Below are 21128 nucleotides of genomic sequence, written 5' to 3'. Positions count from 1 at the left end.
CATACCACCTACCTAATAGGGTTGCTATAGAGAAAGTACTTGATAAGCCTTAAAATAATTTATAAATATGACATCATCATTATTGTCGTTGTTGTTGTTGTTGTTGTTGCCAATAATAATAACTGGACCTGTGATTTGATCAGTATAGGGAATTCCTAGTGAGGAAGTGAAGGGATGACTCATATTAATATTGGTGAGGAACCATTTCTACCAATGTAGAGCTGAACCAAGAGTTGCTCAGGAGCCCTGAGGTATTAAGTGTCTTGTCTAGCATTACACAGAATTTTGACACCAAGGTCAGCACTCAACTGAGAAAACACCTGCACAGTGCCTGGGACAGAGTAAATGCTTGTTGGCGGACTAAGGGACATATTGGGAGGAGACTCCATTAAAAGTCTACTACCACCCTAGGACCATTTTTTCCAACTCCCTTTTGTAGTGGTACAATGGGTCCTCAGGGGACAATTGATTAGTGCTCCCTTCACTGTTCCAGGATTTACCTTGAAGGGGTTCTAGTACTGTGACTTATACACCTTCTCCAATATGCTGCCCATCACTTATCAGCCAAGGTTACATAGCTTTTAAAAAAAGCAATTATTAAATAGATAAAAATAAAGACTGTGGTTGCAGACATAGTCCCCCCTGGCCTGGGACATACTCTCCCTTTGCACACACAGGGGAGAGTGGGCTTCAACTTAGAAAGCATTCCTCAATAAATTCAACTCCCACACTATTTTCTTCTGCTGGAATGCTCAGTTTGAATGAGATTGCTATTTTCCATAAGTCCAAATATGTGTTTGTTTGATTCTTCTAAACAGTCAAGGGATTTTCATGAGATCACTAAGTGTGAAGGATAATTTGAACTCATCTTCTTGGCTCCTAATCTAGCACCATATTTGTTATACTATCTACCTAAGAAAGAACTCCCTAATTATAAGGAACTTATAGGAAAATGTGAACATAGTCTGGAAGAAATTAGATTTAGACCAATATCTTGCACCATATTCCATATTAAATTCAAAATGTGTATTTGACCAAATATTAAAAAGAAACAAATAATATACCTTTACCAGCTCTCAGTACAGAATTAACTATTAAATAAATGAGTGATGGAAGAAAGTACAAATGTTAAAATATATTATTTTTATTACATGATGTTGAAAAGCTTTTTCACAGATAAAATAATGTGTTTAAATTAACAGGAACCAATCAACTGGTAAAAAAACTTTCAAATATATTTGATTAGGTTTTTATATAAAAAATATTTGACATTCCACAGAAATATATGGTCAATAGCCATTTCTCAAAAGTAAGTAGTCAAAAGATATTAACAAATAGTCTTCAAAATAATTGCAAACTATCAACAATTATGTGAAAGAATGTTCTGAATGATTAATAAGAGAAAGAAAAATGAAAATAACTCAGTTTTCATCTTACACCTTGAAGATTGACAAAGATGATTAAAGATCATTTTAATTCATTTTGAAGGGATTGTGGAAAGACAGGAAAACTAGTGCGTTGTTGGTGCAGCTGTGAATTAATATAACCATTTTTGAAAGCAGTTATAAATTATGCAAATGTACTAAAATGCCTATATACTCTTTTGACCAAGAAGTTACACTACTAGATATACACCCTAAGAAAGTCATTAACAAAAAGAAAAACTCATATATATAAATATTTATAGTAGCACTTTTTTGGTAGAAAATAATGAGAAGCAAAATAGACGTATATTGATTAGATAATGGCTAAATAAATTGTGATTCATTAATGTAATGGAATAGTATTATTCTTTGAGAAACAATAAACATAATGAATGTATGGAATCATGGAAAGACATGAATCAATTCAAAGTGAAATAAGCAGAGGGAGTAAAACAACAGACAATGATAACAAAAATGTAAATGGAAAGAACAACAGAATAATCAAAACTGAATATATCAAAATTATAAAGAACAAGCTTGACCACAAAAAAGATATGAGAATACAATTCTTTGCAGAGATGGGGAAATACTGCATATGAGATGAGAATATATTTTTCAACATGTTAACTGGTTTTGCTGATTATTTTTCTTCTTCCTCTTTTTTTAAAAAGTTCTTTGTTATAAAAGATGACTCTTTGGAAGTATAAATGGGAAACATGGAGGAAATGTAGGTCATTTTTAAAATAGTAATTAAATATTTTTAAATGTTTAAAAATGGAAGAATTAATCATGCCAAACAATCTTAAGTTCCTTTTTGGTATAAAAATAATATTAGATCAGAAGAAGAATATGGACATCTGAAATTCAGCAATATTTTTTACAATGTCAGTCAGAATATCATTTTCAACAAAATGCAGAATTTTAGGATGAATAATAGCAAGTTTGCAGAATCTGTAGCTGATTGAATGACCATCCAAAGAGCATTTAATTACAGTGGATTAAACTCACCCTAGAGGGAAGTTTCTAGCATTTATGAAGAGCTCTATCCTTATATAGTGCTGTTCAACATTTTAAACAATGGATTGCATAAAAAAACATAAGAGGCAAGCCTATCAAAAGGGACAACAGAAACCAGTTAAGGGTAATACAGTAAGAAGAAGATATTCAACCCCACTACTTTGCAGAACTATTCCAACAGATAAAGGAAGACCACCATCCTGAGTGGTTATCAAAAAATAAAAAAATGAAAATTTCAGATGGTGCCTTTTTCCAGCCTGAGTCAGAACAGAGAAACCTGATGGCTTTGACAAAAGAGTTCATCAAAGATGGTCTTTACAGAAGCCTTCTAATATGAATAGGGGCCTAGAGTTATATGTACAAGAACAGGGGGATCAGGAGCCCCCAAAGTAAAAACCTTAGAGCAGTGGATTTCTGAGCAATTTCTGTCAAGCATTTAAAAACACAATTCAAGCATTAAATCATTGTTTGTAGCTAAGTGGTACAGTGGATAGAACAATGAACTTTTAAGTCAAAAAAATCTAAATTCAGATCCAGCCCTATACACTTAAAAACTACAATGTTAGATAAGAAACTTGTCATCTAATTGAGTTTCCTCATCTATAAAATGACAATCATACACCTATCTTCCATGGTTGTGATTGTAATCAAATGAGATTGTATACATAAAACACTTAGCATGGTGCCTGACACATAACAAGGACTATATAAATGTTAGTTATTATCATTCAGCATCATTATTGTTAAAAATAAGTGATCTATAAAAATTTCACCTTATGGCAAAAAATATGGTCTTTTTTTTTTTACCTAACCCAGGGAGTAAGAAGAGAGAAAAAGAAAATTCTAAGCCAATATCCCTAATGAATATACATACAACAATTTAAAATTAAACTAAAAGACATCCCTGATGAATGGCTGAAGAACATAAGGATGTTTAGCCCACAAAAGAGATCAGAATTAGAAAGCAAGTCATTGCTGTCTTCTAGTGAAAGAGAACTTCAGCTTTTGCTTTGTGATCCTAGAAGAGTAGTACTAAGGATCAATGTGGAAAACTTACAGGAAGGCAGATTTTACCTCACTCTGAAGAAGAATTTTCTAATTAGAGCCATCTGAAAAAAAAAAAGAAATGAGTATCCCTTAACTGGAAATATTCAAGGAGATTCTGTTGTTGTTTGTCCTTCATTTTCAAAGGGACAAATGATATCACAAAAGTGATATCTTGATTTGCTTCTGAGCTGGATTCAAGTGAGGCAGAGTTGTGCAAAGTCATTAGACTCACTCTCTTTTCCAGTGACAGGACAAAAGTCAATACAACTTGCAATGGCCCCTGCTACCTTGGGGCATTTGGTGTCTTCAATATCTAACCCAGGAGATGCTAGATAATGAGGGATTGTTTTAAAGAGAACATCCATTGTGGGTGTGAATTTGAATGAGATTGACTCTTTGATCCTTTCCAACACTTCTATGATCTCCAGATCTATATCTCCACCTTTACCTTCTCCTAAAATTCTTGTGTATTTTGATGGCCTGCTAAATATCTACATATAGATGCTATCCTTACACCATAAACTCTTTATATCTAAAATTGAACTCATTTTTTTGCCCTAAAGTTGACCCTTTCCTTAATTTTTCTGTTTTTCTTCATGATTCCTCTATTTTTTCAGACTCGGGAATGTAAATTCCTTGAGAACAAGGACTGTTTCATTTTTGTCTCTCAACTCCTAGTGTTGGAACCATTGTAGAAACTTAATAAATATTGATTGGTTGATCAATTGATTGATTTGATTGATTGATTCTCGCCCTTAGCACTTCAAATCTGCTGCCAGAGTCTTTGATTTTACTTTGCACTAAAATATAGTACAGACTTCCCATTCTGGCTTTTGAAGCCCTTTACAATACGATCCCAAATTACCCATTCAGTCTTTTCTCATACTACTTACTTTCTTCAACACACTCTGTACTTAACCAAACTGGAAAATACTCTATTGCTTATCATTGTCTCTTTCATCTCTGTGATTTTGCTCCCACCATTCAGCATGCCTTGAATAGACTGTCCTTTCTTTTATCTCTATGTTCTTCCCTTCTTTAATAGAGGGATTCAGATGCCAACTCTGCCAAGACTTTTTCCCTGATATTCAGCTAAAAGTTATCTCTCTTGTCCTCAAATTTCTGATAACACTTTCCCTTGTCCTTCAATTTGTATGTATCAAAGCCTCCCTAGTATCACAGAGATTTGCAGATCTTCATTTTCTTCTTTAAGAAGGAAATGTTCCTGTTCCTTTCCTTTAAGAACAGAATCAATATTATAACTATTTTATAACCCCCATACATAGGACATATTAGTTACTTATTGTTTATTGAATTATATGATTTTGAATTGTATTAACTTGAATTAAATTGGGAAGAATATTGGTAATTACATAAAGATTAAACATTTTACACTTAAAGAGTTAAAAACCATAATGCTAGAAAAGCCATCTTGGTCTTGAAGAGAAAATGTATTCTGTTTACTTGATAATAAAAATTTTCCTTTTTTTTTGTTCTAGTAAAGCAAAAATTAAAAGTAGTTTCGAAAAGAAGGACCATAAGAACTGATAAAGTCTTTTTACAACAATTAAGTGAAGTCATACTATTGCCATTTTCCCCAGTTTCTTAAACTAGTTGATTATATGAAGAGATATTTCACATATCTAGTTTGAGTTATTATTCACTTGGGAATTAACAAAGCATAGATTCTGTTATAAACTTCTTTGTAGGTTTTTATTATATTGGCATTTCCATGGATAGATAATATATAGAACCCCTGGGCATATCACTATCAAAAATGGTATTGATTGTATCAGGAACATTATCCTGTGATTCTTTCCCATATCTATTTATACACATCTTTGTGGTTTGTAATTCCAGCAGTAATAATTTTTCTATGGTTCCTGCATTTTTCATTTTAAAGGTTGCCCAGAGTATGGACAGAAAAAAAAAGGTTGTTGGTCATTGTTGATTTTTTTTGCTTCATTTTATAGCCTACTTGATGTGGGACTCAGTCAAAATACTAGAGAATATATTATAGAAATTTTAGAATTAGAATTAAATTTTAGAATGAGAAGGATGCATTTGTCTTTTATTTTATTAGTTTTACAGGAGTAGCTAAGAGATAAGCAACAGTAAAGTGAGAGGAGACAGATAAAATCTGAATCATTTTTAAAAGGGTAACTTGAGAGGAAATTAGAAGGAACCTAATGCTTGTGCAAAATTTCTTCTATTTTTCCTAAAACTTGTTCTATGCTTGCTTTTTCTCTTTTGTGAGATGTCTATGGTTAAACAGGTAGGAACATCATAGTGGAAGAGTGTTGGATAGAAAAGCTATATGCTTACTCCTTTAAGACTTTGATGGTAGGAATGATTGATACATGGAGTATTCTCTGCTGTTCTCCAACTATACTGAAGTTCAAACAAGTGAATATGGACTGAGATTGACATATAAAAGATTTAAGCACGAGAGTAAAACATATTTTTCAAATCTAAAGCGAATCTAAATAATTTTTTCCAAAAAAAGCTAATGAATTGTAAAAGCATCTTTGACTTGTATCTTCCTATGGGAGAGAAAATAGATTTAAGATCATTTTAACTTCAACTTTTTGGAATATTCAATTACTAAATTGGTCCAAAAGTTAGAGATGGAATAGTTCTTCTTCTGCCATATGTGTACCAGAAACTTCTAAATGTTTAGAATCAAGAATAGATCAATTTTCCATTGCTCTAGACAGACTCCTCTTCGAAATCAATAACAAATGAGTTAGAAAAAAGGGGATTCTTTGCCATATTGTCCAACTAAAAATCTTCTCTAGAAACTTCATGAAATTTGCATTATGACAATAAGGATAGAACAACTCATGTGGAATGGCCCACCACTCTTCACCCTGGCTATGTACCTGTCATCAGAGCTAGACTAGACTGACTACATCCTTTCATAATTTGCTTCACATGTGAAAGCACTATCCTTTGCTCTCAGTTGTTTGAAAATGTGCTAACAAAGTCCGGCTCCTATTCTGTTTGATTTCTTATTCATGCGCACCCTATCCTGAAATTCCACCACTGGTTTTTTAAACCCACCTGAAGAACTTTGCACTTTTCTCTATTAAGCATTGTCTTATTATCCTCCCTCGATCTTTTAAACCTGCCAAATTTTTTGAATAGGATGAGACTGTCATTTACCCTGTTAGCTATATATATCAGCTACCTGGCATCAGCAGATATAATAGAGACACCCTTATTTCATCAACCAAGTCATCAATAAGGAAATTAAACAAAAGAGAGTTAAAAATAGGACCCTAAGCCATTCCACTTATAGACTTCCTTCTAGGCTGACATCAATCTGTTACTCTGGGTCCAGTCATTAGTTCCAAATCTATTTAACCATACTGTCAACCACCTCACATCTCTATATTTTGTCCATTAATGTGCTGTAAGAAAATATGTCAAGTGCCTTGCAAAAATATAGGCAGACTATGAGTACAGCCTTCTCTTTATCAACTAGTCTAATTACCAAGTCAAAAAAGAATATGCATTTAGCCTTACTCCATCTATCCTTTATAAACCCACACTAGTTCATAGTGATCTTGTCTTTCATGTTCAGGAGTCCATTTCTTTAATACTGCTAATATTTTGTCAATAATCTAAATTAAGATTGCTGGCCTATAATTCAAAAGATCTTTTCTCTCTTTTTTGGAATAACAGCCAGCCAGTCAGTAAATGCCTATTGTGTTCGAGGCATATCAGGATAACATTTATCCGTCTCCCAACAGGTGGCATCTCTCCTTTTCTCCATAACCAGTAGCAATTCAGTAACCAGATCTGCGAGGTTATTCAGTACCCTAGAAGGAAGTGCACTTGAGCCTGGTGACTAAATTATCAAGAGCCACTAGGTACTCTCTTATCTCCCTGATTTGGGGCTTCAGGTCTGTGTTGACCAGTTCGGTTTTACCCTTCCCAGGTGAAGATCATTCTCTTTAATGCTGGGGAGAAAAAAACAAAAACAAAAAACTAAGGTTGTGGTGCTTCTGTCTGAACAGCTTCAATCATGTCATTCCCCTGCTCAGAAACTTGCAGCCTCCCCCAGTTGTCTATTAAATAAGTAATCTGATGTGGAAAGAGTACTGGATTGGGAGTTAGACGATATATGTTCAAATCCCATTTCTGCTACTTTCTAGCTGTAGGCATTGGAGTAAGTCACATCACCTCAAAAGGCTTCAATCTCCTCATCTATAAAATGGGAATAACAATATTTGCACCATCTACCACAGAGTTAATGGGAAGAAAACATTTTGTAAAGTTTAAAATACTATGTGAATGTGAGTTATTACTGAATGCTTAAAAACTACATGTTCTGGCATTCAAAGCCCTGTGCAATTAATTTCTAAGCAACTTTCCAGAATTCTTTTCCAAGGACTCCTCCTGCTTTATGAATCAGTCAAACTGAACTTCTCTCTTTGCTGATCTCATTCTGCCCTCCTCTGTCTCTAGCTTTTTGAGGACACTGCCCCCCAATATCGATAATGTTCTCTCCCCCTTCCCTCTCTCTCCCTATTGAAATAGTTGTCTTCCATCTTTGCCCAGCTCAAATCCAAGCTTCTCATTGAACACTTCTTAAATAATCCCTCCCTTCCCAAATCTCTTAGGTCACTTTCACATCTCCTACATACCCAATCAGTCTCTAAATGGCATTATAGTTTTATTATGTGCACTTCTCCTCCCCCAATTAGATCACAAGTACTTTGAGGAACAAAGACTGCTATTGCCTACCTTTGTAACCCTAGTGCATAGCACGAGACCTTGCATATAGTAGGTGTTTAATAAATGTTTGTTGAGTTGGACTCTTACAGAATTCTTGATTCAGGAATGTCCAGAACCTCTGCTACTGGCCTTGTAATACACATTCTGTCTCATTCATAAAGTCATGTCCTGAAAAATGGCTCATTCATTCTTGCCAAAGACCCACACTCAGGAGGGTGAGGGCATTCAAGAACTTGGGAGATAGAAGACAATAATGGAATTCTTGGCAGTCCCTTAGGCGCTGCTTTAGCAACCCACAATGACACTGGGAAGGGAAATACAAGCTGGCAGTTGTTTACTTGCCCCTTCCGAAGCAGAAAACTTTCCTCACCTGCCAAGCAGGAGCTGAAACTTCAGCACCTGAGCTACCACGTCTCCCTGTAGACCAGAGTGAGGTCATAGGCTTGAAGATGACCTGGCACTGCGCTCTGAAGCATTCTTTGTTTCAGAGAACGCAAAGGACGGGATTTCATTTTGAATGAGTGGTCAGCTGGCTTTCTCCCGCCTGCCACCGGAAGTCACCCCACAGACCCACGGTGGGCTCTCTTCCCCCAACGCGGAGCTTCTCTCGCCTCGCTTTTTTCTCTCTGGAAGCTCTGGCTGGGCATGTTCATCCATTTCAGAATCTAATCATAGCTAACTTAAATCTTTCCCACATTACCCACATTAGTAATTGCAAAATAATAAACATGACAAAATTCAGATTAATAGGGGCATCCAGTGTAACTCCTATTGAGGAGAGAGCCCTCTGGAATTCTAAGCATAATGGGGCTGTGTTTATTTCTCAACCAGCAGCATAATGTGACTGATTTACAAGAGTTTAACTCAAGTGTTAATCTGACAGTGACGAAGGGCTTCTCACTGGCAGAATCACTTACACTATCATATTAGTTGCCTCCTCTATTAAAGCAGTGTGGTCGATAATTGGAACGCTTTTATGTCTAGTGGTTCTGACAAGGCTCTCCTCGGGTCACATATGGGCGGTCTAGCTTGCCGCAAAGCTGAACAGTGGCAAATAATTTAAACTGAGAAAGGATTGTTCTCTTCGTATTGTGGAGCAAGGGCAGTTCAAGGAAAGGAAGGCTGTGCACTGGCTACCTGCTGGTGTGGAGTAAAATAAGATGGACATGATACTGGATTGGGAGCACAATTAAATCTATTTTGCACCGACGTGTTGGTGGACAGATGAGTTTCCACATGGCAGCGCTTTATGATCTCGAAGGTAGACTGAACTAATAGATTGGTGTGGAGCGCACTGAAGTTACTAAGGATGAGAAAGCAAGCTGCAGTACATTTGAACTCCAGGTTTCTCATATGCTCCACGTCATGCTGAGTTTTTATAGCTCCTGGCTTTCAAAAAGCCTGTTTCAAAGAGGTCTGCGCTAGACTGGGCATGCAGTTTTGCTCTGCAGATATTGTCGCTACCGATTTAGTGGAATGCAATTAGGAAGCCTAAATTAAGTGGTAATGGAGAACCAGCTCTTGAAACTGGGGTTTCCACGGCAACCACTGCTTACAATACAGCCTTCAGTTAGTTTTCCCACTTTATCTGCAAAATGCACAATTGAGCTTTAAAACAGCTTTGTGCTGAAAAACGCACTGTAAACAACTGTTTGCAATGAGAGTTTTACACTGTCTTTAAATACAACAAACTATCAAATAAAATTTACTTGTCCACACTAATAAAAAGAAAAAAAAACTGGGCTGTCAGATATTAAAGGCTTTAGGAATTTATTATTCATTTTCTGTTGGTAGATTGAATTTTTTTAAAATAGCCAAGAATCTCTGAGGCTTTGGTCTCCTCAACTTTTATCATCCTTCCTCAATTTTTCAAACTAACCCCAAAGACACGCAGTCCATCAGTCCCTCAGTGAGATGCATTTTTTCATTTCAGCAAAATACCGTAATTATAGTAAACTCAGAACTGCCTGGAATACATGAGCTGGGTCTCCCTTCCCCCCCCCCCCCCACTTTTTTTTGTAAGATCTCTTTGATGTTTAATATCATTTTCTGACTTTTCTTAAATATTCCCTTTGTAACACTGTATAGCCCTAACAAGGTTTTGATGTTTCCCGATTTAGTGTTTGTTTCTGGTTTGGGTTTTTTGGTTTTGGGGGTTTTTTCTTTTTGCTTTGTTTTGTTTTGATTTTTGCTACCCACCCCTTTCTGGATTACTACACTTTCTTGATTGTTTTAAAACCTTATTTTAACTTCCCCATCTGTTCAATGCTTAACCAATGAGGAACCTTTTGTGGCAACAAATATGTTCAACATAAGACAGTTAAAAGGACAATGTTGAGGTAGTTATCATGTTTTTATATTCCATGATGTTCAAAATAACTGGGGAGAATATGTATGCATTTTTGCCAAATTCCCTTTCTTCCCTGGTATGGGCCCTATATTTCAAAACTGCAGATTCCTCCCTGGTGCCTAACCATTGATTTTATTTATTTGTAGGAAGCTCACTTAAATATGGATGTAAATATGTGTGTGTGTGTGCATGTAATTTCAAGCTATGATAAATCCTGCAAAATTGCATAGTCAGATTTGGGGACCAGTAGTTCTCACCCTCTGTTTAATTACTAATCCTTAACTGAGTGAATGCTAGAAACAAGTCTGGACAAAGATGCATGCAGCTAGTGCAAACTCACCGCATCCTTTGTATAAAATGTAGCAGTCCCAGCAGCTTGTCGACTCTCAAGGTTGTTGTATTATATGTGTGATATTTTCATTGTGAGAAATTGCCATGTGAGAGAGGGCTGGGGGAAAGGAGGGAGGGAGGGGGAGAGCAAGTGTGTGTGTGTGTGTGTGTGTGTGTGTGTGTGTGTGTGTGTGTCACATTTGGTGCCTTTTATTATTGTGGCTTTGGGTCAGGCAGCTCTATTCCGGTGTCAGCAGTCATGTCTGAATCTGCATTTGATATGTTCTCTGTAGACTTTGAATATGCCAGGTGGGGAGCTTGCCCTTCACAGTAAGACATTACCTTCTTCAGCTGTGGTGGCCAGGCTGAATGAATTCTGATCAGTTCAACACAGCCTCTTCAGAACTGACCCGAGGCAGATTCAAAATGTGTTGGTACAGTACTCTTCAGAAACCCCCTTCTTTCTCTCTGCTCTCGGCTCTGCCATGGGCTGATGACATCAAGGAAAATGAAGTGCAGGACTTGGGTATCTGAGAATTTGCAAGCAGAATCATCCCAAAGACCAAAAATTAAATCGGTTTGACAATCACTAATGCAAATGGAACATTTGGGGAGGCACGTTTTGCCATTTATCGAGGGAGATGCTCTAAAACTAAATTTGATCTTGTGGATCTCTTTGTAATGAATGGAGTCCAGTGGACCCTGGCCCGTAAGAATTTGAACTTGCCATATTTTTCAGTGATTGCATTCTAATTGGGTGTTACAGAAAAAGTGTGATCTCAATCTTGCCATAAAAAAAGAGAACTAGATCTGAAGCTGGGGGACCTGAGTTCAAGTCCCTGTTTTGGCACTTACTACCAGTGTAACCTTGAACACCATAGTTAATTTCTGTGGGACTCAGTTTCCTCAGCTGCAAAAAAATAAGTGAATTAAATTAGTAGGATCCCTCTCTAGTTCTAAATCTATGATATAATGCCAAGATGTCTATGGCACAAGGAGGTAGGGGGATTGAGTTTGTCTTCCTCATGCCTTACAAAATTAGAAAATCTGCTCCATCAAACTGAATCCCAAATTTAAAATCTACCATCAGGGGAAAAGCAATCTGGAAGAAATGCAGAGTACCAGTACACACACAGCTTTTGCAGGGCATCTTGTTTCAACGTGGACGGTCTGTATTTTCTCCCAACTACAAAAGGACACATTGAAATTATTTGACTCTGGCAAGAGTGTATATCTTGATGTGTGTGCATTCAATTTCACTTGACAAATCTTTGGGGCAAAGAGAAGGTTCGAGTGTAAGGAAATATCTTTGCCTTTTCCAAAGCTACATTTTTAGACTAAACATGTGTTCAATTGATTTGTCCTCTCCAGAGAGCAGGTTTGAATTCTGGCCAGTGATAGTAGGGAGGGAGGGAGGCAGCCTCACACTGAAGGCTATACAGGGTCAGCAGAACTTCCAATGGTATTTCCTGTGCAGCAGAACTCTCTACCTGACTGTATAAACTCTGTGTGCCATGCAGAGATGTGCCAGGGAATATAGTGAGTCTTTGCCAAGCACAGTTGTCAAGTTCCACTCTCGGGCTACATGTTCATGCATATGGGTTGAGTTGTGTATTTATATGTGTACCTGTGACTGGAGCCAACACAGACTTATGGTAATAACTCAGACAAGAACTTTTACTAGTGTATTTGCATCTGATTCCATCTCCCACTTCCATACCTTTGCCTAAGTGACCTTACAGGTCTGAAATGTGTTCTGTCCTCAAGTCTGCTGTCTAGTATCCCCTTCAAAGCTCAGTTTTGTTTTCCCCTTCTACAGTGAGCCTACTCTTTATTAATACTTTCACTCTTTAAATTAATTTGCATTATTCTGGAGAACAGTTTGGAGTCTTACCCAATGAGCTATAAAACATTTGACCCAGCAATACTACTACTAGGTATGTATCCCAAAGAGATCAATAAAAAAAGAAAAGGACCTATATGTACAAAATATATTTATAGCAACTGTTTTGTGGTGGCAAGGACTTGGAACTTGAGAGGATGCCTATCAGTTGAGGAATGGCTGAATAAATTGTGTGGTATATTATTGTGATGGAATACTATTGTGCTACAAGAAATGACAGAAAGTATGATTTCAGAAAAATCTAAGAAAATGTATGAATTGATGCAAAGTGAGGTGAGCAAAATCAGGAGAATATAGTGCACATTAACATCAATATTGTTAAAGATGATCAACAGTGAAAGACTTAGCTACTCTAATCAAAACAATAATCCAAGACAATTCCAGAGGACCCACAGAGGAAAATTCTTTCTACATCCAGAAAGAGAACTGATGAACTCTGAGCAAATATTGAAGTCTAATTTTCCTTACTTTATTTTACTTTTTTTGGAACATGGCTAATATGGAAATGTTATAGGTAAAATCGATATCTATTTCTTAGTTTTTCAATGGATAGTAAAGGACCTGAAGATATGTAGAGAATTAGGAACTCAATGTTTTAAAAATAAATGTTGAAATACAATTAAAAAAAAACTCTTACCATCTGTCTTAGAGTCTATACTAAGTAATGGTTCCACAGGAGAAGAGGAAAAAAGGCTAGGAAGTTGGAATTAAGTATCTTGCTCAGGGGTCACAGAGCTGGAAACTGTCTGAGGTGAAATTTGAATCCAAGATCTCCAACCTGTTTCTCTATCTGCTGAGCCATATAGTTGCTCCTAATTATTTTTTTAATGCTTAGATTACTTTGTATATATTTAGTATTTACTTACCCGTGTATATTCTAAGGTACCATGCTATTAATGCAAAGACAAAAGGAACATCAGTTCCTAACCTCAAGGAACTTACATTTTAATGAAATAAAATAATTAAGACATCATTAGCACAAACATAAAAAAGAGTTTCAAAACTGGGAATTAATAGGAATTAAACACTGTGCTGCCTTCACATGTACTGGGCAACAGCTATCAAATGAACAAAATTTTAAGGGATGAACAATGATCCTTAATTGTGCCACATCAAATGAATGAAAGCAAAATTCAAAGCAAGAAGATGTTGGGATTGTCTGTGTTGCTGTTTTACACCTGTACCATTTTCTTATGCATCAACTAAGTTGTACTATAGGGAAGGAATTGTGTTTTCCTTTGTAAACCTTAAAATTTCTTAGACTTATGAATGTTGGAAATTTCCCCATTGGGAAATTTCATACTGGAAAAAATTTCCTACTGATAGTAAGAACTCTATTGGAATGTGAAACCCTTGGCATGGGAGGGTCCTTCTCCTCCCTACCTAAGACTACTTTAGGACAGAAACCTTTTGCTAAACAATGGAAAGGGCTTTGACCTATGCTTAAGCATAGAACAGGAAGTTCTTTGAGTCATGATTGATTTGAGAATTGATACAATAGAGATACTTGGAATGACAGAACCAGGTCTTGAAACTACAATCTCCACCCTACTCAGAGTAAAAGGATTTAGGAAGGGCTGCAGCAAGGATCAAGATTTAATTATTTGAGAATATGACCTTCAACAGACATGTGCAAAGGGGCAGACCTCTGGGCGGTCCTGGGTTAAGCTAGAGCCACCATTGGCACAGGGAAGACATGGACAGTGATTGGTAGATGTGAGAACTGAGGGGAGGGAACTTAGATGGTTTCCTTAAAGATAGAGGGGTCTGAGGACTGGAGGTCGAGAGGTTTTGCTCTGAGAGGTTGTGCTCTGAGAGGCTTGCTCTGAAGGAGGCTGGAGGTGGAGGCCCCTGAGACTGTTTCTCCATTTTGGTCACATGAGTGATAGGGACTGATCTCTTTTCTTTGTCTCAGCTATCTAAGGGCTTGGGCCTTTTGGCCCAGCCTAAACAGAGGGGGTATTTAAGCCCTATTCCCTTCTCTCCCCTTTCTCTCTCTCTCTCTCTCTCTCTCTCTCTCTCTCTCTCTCTCTCTCTCTCTCTCTCTCTCTCTCTCTCTCTCTCTCTCTGTCTCTCTCTCTCTCTCTCTCTCTCTCTCTCTAATACCTTTCTTCCTCCTGTTTGTAATTAAAAACTCCATAAAGGGTTGACTGCTGACTTGAGTTTTCATTTAGGAATTACATAGCTGAATTCCTTGGCGACCTTAAATTAATATATATCAGTCTTTTAAAGTGATTTCCTTATCACACCTTCTATCCTCACAATACCAAGAACACTCGTAGTTATGCATATATATATGCATATAAAATGTAATTTTGTGAAGAAAACAAAGACTACTTCATTTCTGATTTTGTATATTTGAAACCTTAGAATACCATGACTGCCACATAGTAGGCACTTATTAAATATTTGATTAAATGTTTCTCCAATGCCTAGAGGGCAGGAACTACTTCTATTTTTGTCTTTTACTCAATCCTTTGCAAGGTTCCTGGCACATATTGGGTGTTTGTAAAATTCTTATGTGCAATATTTAATTATTGGTTTATTGATGCTATTCTTTCCACCTCACCCCCAATAGAATGCTAACTGTGTTTTCCCTTTTTTTTTTGGTATTTCTATAGTTAGCATCTAACCCAAAACTGGCCATATTTTCCTATTGTTCATTTGTGTCACTTGTGTTCACTTTTTTGTGACCCCATTTGGAGTCTTCTTGGCAAATATACCAGTGGTTTGCCACTTGCTTCTCCAGATCACTTTACAGAGGAAGAACTGAGACAAATAAGGTTAAGTGGCTTGCTCAGGATCATATAGCTATTAAGTATCTGGGGGCAGATTTGAACTTGTGAAGATGAGTCTTCCTGATGCTATACTTGGCACTCTACCCTTCGTACCACCTATCCACCCCCCTGTCTCAAAGTAGACACTTAATAAGTGCATATTAAGTTAAACTGGTGTGGATTTTTTTTCATGTCAGAGCCACAACTGAACTATCACTAAGCTTTCATTATACCTTGATAATTCTTAAAAACCCAATCCTTCATATGGGTAGGTTGTACCTGAATTTCAATAACTACCCCTATTTAACTACCATAGTCACAATTCTGTAAGAAATGACAAGAAAGTCAACTTTGAGCTTAGAAAGGGAGTAGAAGAGGGAGCAAAGGGAGAAGATTGTTATTCCTCATTTTTTGTGGAGCACTTTAGGGTCACTAAGGAAATCGGAGTAATATTAACAATTCGTGTTTGTTTTTCTAAATGAAATCATGACTTGGGTTTTTGTTCCGAAGCACAGCACTTTGATTAGGAGAGTATTCTTCACTGCATGACTCTCTGAGCATATTTTAAAATGTGTTTTATCCTTGCTGCTGGGGCTGATCTGGATGGTCAGTAGTGTTCACCTTTTGAAGGTTAAATGCACCTTTCATCTTTAAATAAATATACAGGGTTGTAAAAATCAAATCATTTCTCAAGGAAAAATGGCTAAATTATTGTGTCAAAAGAGTATGTTTTGTCCTGTCTCCAGTGAACAAATTGCATGTGTTTCTTTTAAATGTTGTTAGTTTTAAACATTTAAGAACCCCAAAGGTTAATGTGGATTAAAATGCTGTCCGCCATGAACTTTAGAAATTGAAATAAATGTTGTCTTTAAAAGGAAGATGATCTCTGTTTTGATTACACACAGAAATGCTTTGTAGTCTTTTCCTTTCAGGTGAAGTAAACATCTTAAAAATAAGCACAATAAATATGTTTCTAAGCACGCTGTATTATAATTGTAATTAGCTTTTTCTCTATTATGAAGTTCCCTGCATCAGATTACATCTAATTACTACCAAACAATTTGCTAGTTGCCTGGTTTGGAGGTGTTGTTGTTGTCCTTGTCACTGTTGTTGTGGCGGTGTTTTGTGGTTTTGCTGAGGTTTTTTTTTTAAGCATAATATTCATCTCTGTATCTATAAAGGCATTCCTTTTCCTTGTGTTCCGTCTTTAAGGACACCTTATTCCTGTTATTATTTTTTAAAAAGGAAAAAAAGTAAAGGTGGGAATCATTAGGGATTTCTCTTTAAACCCAGGAATCTATGCATACCCTGGAGAATCAATGCCCAGTAAGCTGCCTGGTGTTGTGCAATAAATTCTAGCTTTTATAGATTTTTCCTTGACCAGGTAGCTGCTAATGCCATAGAAATTGATTATTTGTGGTGTTCTTATCACTGCTTAAAATATCTAATTGCTTTTTCTCCACAGATTTGGCTTTGGCTTGCTTGATTCTGGACGATTAATGAAGGAAGCCCTTTACTGGACAAATGTAGGTCCCCAGAGGGACAGTGTGTTGTTGATAACAAGTCTGATCTGAATGAGTTGAGTCAAATGTGATTTTAATAGAATTTAAGGGAACCTGCCAAGCAACAATTGCACAAACCCTTTCAAAAGTTTCTTTCCCTAAAAATAATTAAATCTCTTGCAAAATTTGATAAGTGTGCAGTCTACGCAGCTAGTTTCTAGGCATTCAGTAAACTGTTTCTCATAGTGGATATTTTTTAATTGCTCACTCTGATTAGCATACAGAGATGTGTCATTCGTTCTTCTATATATGGGCTGAAAAAGCGAATAGGCAAATAACCAATTTTTAAATTAAAAATGTTTTTAAAAATTCACATGGTTACAGGAAGTATCAACCAAATTCTTCCTACAGGTATAAATGTTGAACCTTTCTAGGGAGTTAAGCATTTCAGGAGGTCATTTAGTTCCAAGATTAAATACAGGGACTTTATTATCAAGCCAAGGCATGATAAGAATTGGTTTTTATGCACTTCCTTTAAATAAACTTAAACCAGCTTTGAAATTAAAGACGTATCCACAAAGAGTTGTGTTGAATTGGAATATTTGGCTTGTGGCCTAATAAAAATTATGAACACTTTTCACTGATTCCCCTCTGACACTCTCATCTGTTGGACCCTTGTTATATTTCAGATACCACTTGCACAGCTTGGTGAAAGCTATGCACCCCTTTGAACAATATTTTTAAATGCATAGAATAAAATGTGTGTGAGTGCAAAGGCAGCCATTATGTTAAAATATAGTAAATGAAATAGTATAAAGTCAAAACAAGTCCCTGAATCCAAGTCTAGAACCCTCGTGTGAGTTGTTTTTGAGCATTAACTGAGTAAGACTCAAACACTGCACTCACCAGCCACAAGAGTCATCCACGCGTGGAGGCAAGACCTGAGTCTAACTATAGTTATAATTATTCACTATTCAAGTAACAGAGTGCTCTATTGGTGAGCCCATTTATGATCAGATAGGACCGTTCCCTTCAATGTATTCCCAAGTTAAATCAATTTGACTGTCTTTATGGAGTAGGTAGTTTCTCCACCAACTTTTTTTTTTACCTTGTCTTAGAGTCAATACTGAATATTTGTTCCAAGGCAGAAGAGCCACAAGGGCTAGGCAATGGGGGGTAAGTGATTTGGCTAGGATCACACAGCTAGGAAGTGTCTGAGTCCAGATTTAAACCCAGGACCTCCCATCTCTAAGCCTGGCTCTTAAATCCACAAAGCCACTGAACTGCCCCTTCTACCAACTCAATGTAGGTTCTGGTCATGTGACACTTAGTAATGGCAGAAAGGATCTTCCTTCTCAACATGTATCTATTTCATATAGTGTTCCTTATCATTACAAAGATGGAAATCTTCCTAAGGTCAGGAAATAAATCTTGCATTTTCTTTAATTTTTCAGAATTTTAAAAATAAAAGTTGACTTTTATTATGAACCATAGTGGTAGTAGGATTAATGAGTAGTGATAGGAAACACACAAAAAGATAAAAAATGAAGCATTTTTAAAAATACATAGAAAGAAACAGGAATAGTACAGAAAGGGAAATAAAGCAATTTAATTACCATTAAATTATATATATATATATATATATTTCTTAAATCAAACTACATAAAAAGTTAACAATTTTCTTGTTCACGTCATATGTTGAAATGTTTATTGGCTGTTTGGTTCATAATAACTTTTATTTTTAAAGTTCTGAATAGCAATTATCCTCTGTACAGAGAGACAGACAGATAAATGATTAACATATATGTGTATATTCATACTATATATGTGGATATATGTTTATATCTATGTATATAGGTGTGTACATTCCCTCAAAACAAATTTACACATTAGCTTATGTCTGAGATACTTTTTTTATTTCTAATTTAAAATAAAACTATGCTCCCAAATGTGGTCCCAAAGAGTCAGATATGAACTTCCTTGCGTGTGGCAAGGCTCATAAAGAGGTGAAGTAGAGACCATTAAGCTTTGTCAGCTAGGTGGCTCAGTGGATAGAGTGTACGAATTCAAATGTGGTCTCAGACACTTAACCAGCCAGGTAATCCTAGGCAAGTCACTTAACTCGGTTTGCCTCAATTTCCTCATTTATAAAATGAACCGGAGAAGGAAATGACAAATCACTCCAATATCTTTGCCAAAAAAAAACCTTAAAGAGTTGCTGAGTTAGACACTACTGAACAACAACATACTCATGGCAGAGAGCAAGTCTTAGGTGCCATCATGGCATACTGGAGGAAGGGAATAAGCATTTTACAAATATCATCTCATTTTATCTTTACAGTTCTTATCTAATGATTTGATATTTACACTGTATTTCACATATTGCCTTAAGGTTAAAGACACTTTACATAATCCCTATTTTACAGTGACAGAGTGAGGGTGAAAGAGATCAATTTACTTCCTGAAGGTCACACAGCTAGCAAATGTCTGAGGCAGGATTCAAAACCAGGTCTTCCTGATCCTCTCCTCTAGTCCTCCTTTCTAGCCACCATACCACACTGATGTAATGGGAAGATTTGGCAAGTTTATACAATTCTTCAGGGGGCAAGCAAAAGAACTAGTTGTCTTTATCATTTGATAAGTAGTCTTCACCAGTTCTTTTTAATAAGCCAAATAGAATAGACTGACTGACAAACTCCCACAAGTCTTGAGGGATAGTTCATTTAGGGACTGAGTTGAAAGATATAAGATATTTGAGTGGCAAGATGTGTGCCATCAATCCTACCCTCATCTATGCATCTGATATCCTTTATACCACTATTTGCTGTTCAGTCTTTCAGTTGTGTCTGACTCTTAGTTATCCAAGGTGTTTTCTTGCAAGGATCCTGAAGTGGTTCGCCATTTCCTTCTCCAGTGGATCCACTCCAAACTAATACAGAAGGAAAAGATCAATGGGTCCTTGGATTACCTCGGCATTGAAAGGGTATTGCTTTCTCCCATAAAGCCACATGTTGTTAAAGCAGTGTTCCTAAAACTGAGGACTTCGGGAATAAGCTGCATAAAGATGGGGGTGGGGTAAAGAATTCACACTATTTGGAATCTAAAAGCACTTCATGTGATTAAAAGACGTATATTATAAGGAGGGCAAAGGCCAACAGAAGTGGCCAAGGTAGTTTACAAGGAAAATGGCTATTTGATATGGTTGTGCTGTTGTTTAGTCATTTTTCAGTTATATCCCACTCTTTCCCCATTTGGGACCCCATTTGGGAGCTAGAGAGATGTCTAAAGCACTGTGACTTCTCCAGGGTTACACATGCATTGTAGATCCCAGGTGGGGATTGAAGCTAGGTCTTCCCATCTTCGAAGTCAAATACACATAACACCACACACTTCCTCTCAAGTGGACCAAAGAGGAGCAAAATTTCTATGTGGAACCCAGAAAGAGAGGTCATCACCCTCTCCAGAGGACATAGTCAAATGATCAGAGAGTAGTGAAGGTTTTATAGAGGAGATGGTGTTTCAGCTGAGCTTTAAAGAAATGGTGGGATAGGATAGGAAGTGAAGGACAAGACATGATAGCAACAGAGAACTGAAGGCAGAGGCAGGAGACCATAGTACATGATGCACTGTGAAAACACACACACACACCAGTAAATTTCAAGAAACAAGCATGCATCAACCATGTTTCTAGACTTCTTTGGAAATTATACAATCCATCAATATTCTTATCTTCCAACTTCATTATTTGAGAGGATGGGTGACCAATTATTTTTGGATATTTTCCCTGCACTTTATTTTTTCCTTATATAATTGAAACATATTCTGCCAGTACATAAACTGTCCCTGGAGAATTAAGGTGTGTCTACATACTCAATATCAGAACCACTCTAACTACGGCTTTGTTTCCAAGTTGTCAGTCACAGTCCCCCACAAATAGAGGTGACCAGGAGACCAGGAAGTGTTGATGCCTCTGATTACCAACATGCAGGGAACACAGCTGATTGGTTTGACTGAAAGCTCCATTCAGAAGAGGGC

The sequence above is a fragment of the Monodelphis domestica genome, chromosome 8 (genome assembly GCF_027887165.1).
Source record: "Monodelphis domestica isolate mMonDom1 chromosome 8, mMonDom1.pri, whole genome shotgun sequence".
Taxonomy (NCBI): Eukaryota; Metazoa; Chordata; class Mammalia; order Didelphimorphia; family Didelphidae; genus Monodelphis; species Monodelphis domestica.
The sequence above is the reverse complement of the archived record's forward strand: the minus strand, read 5'-3'. Positions refer to the sequence as shown.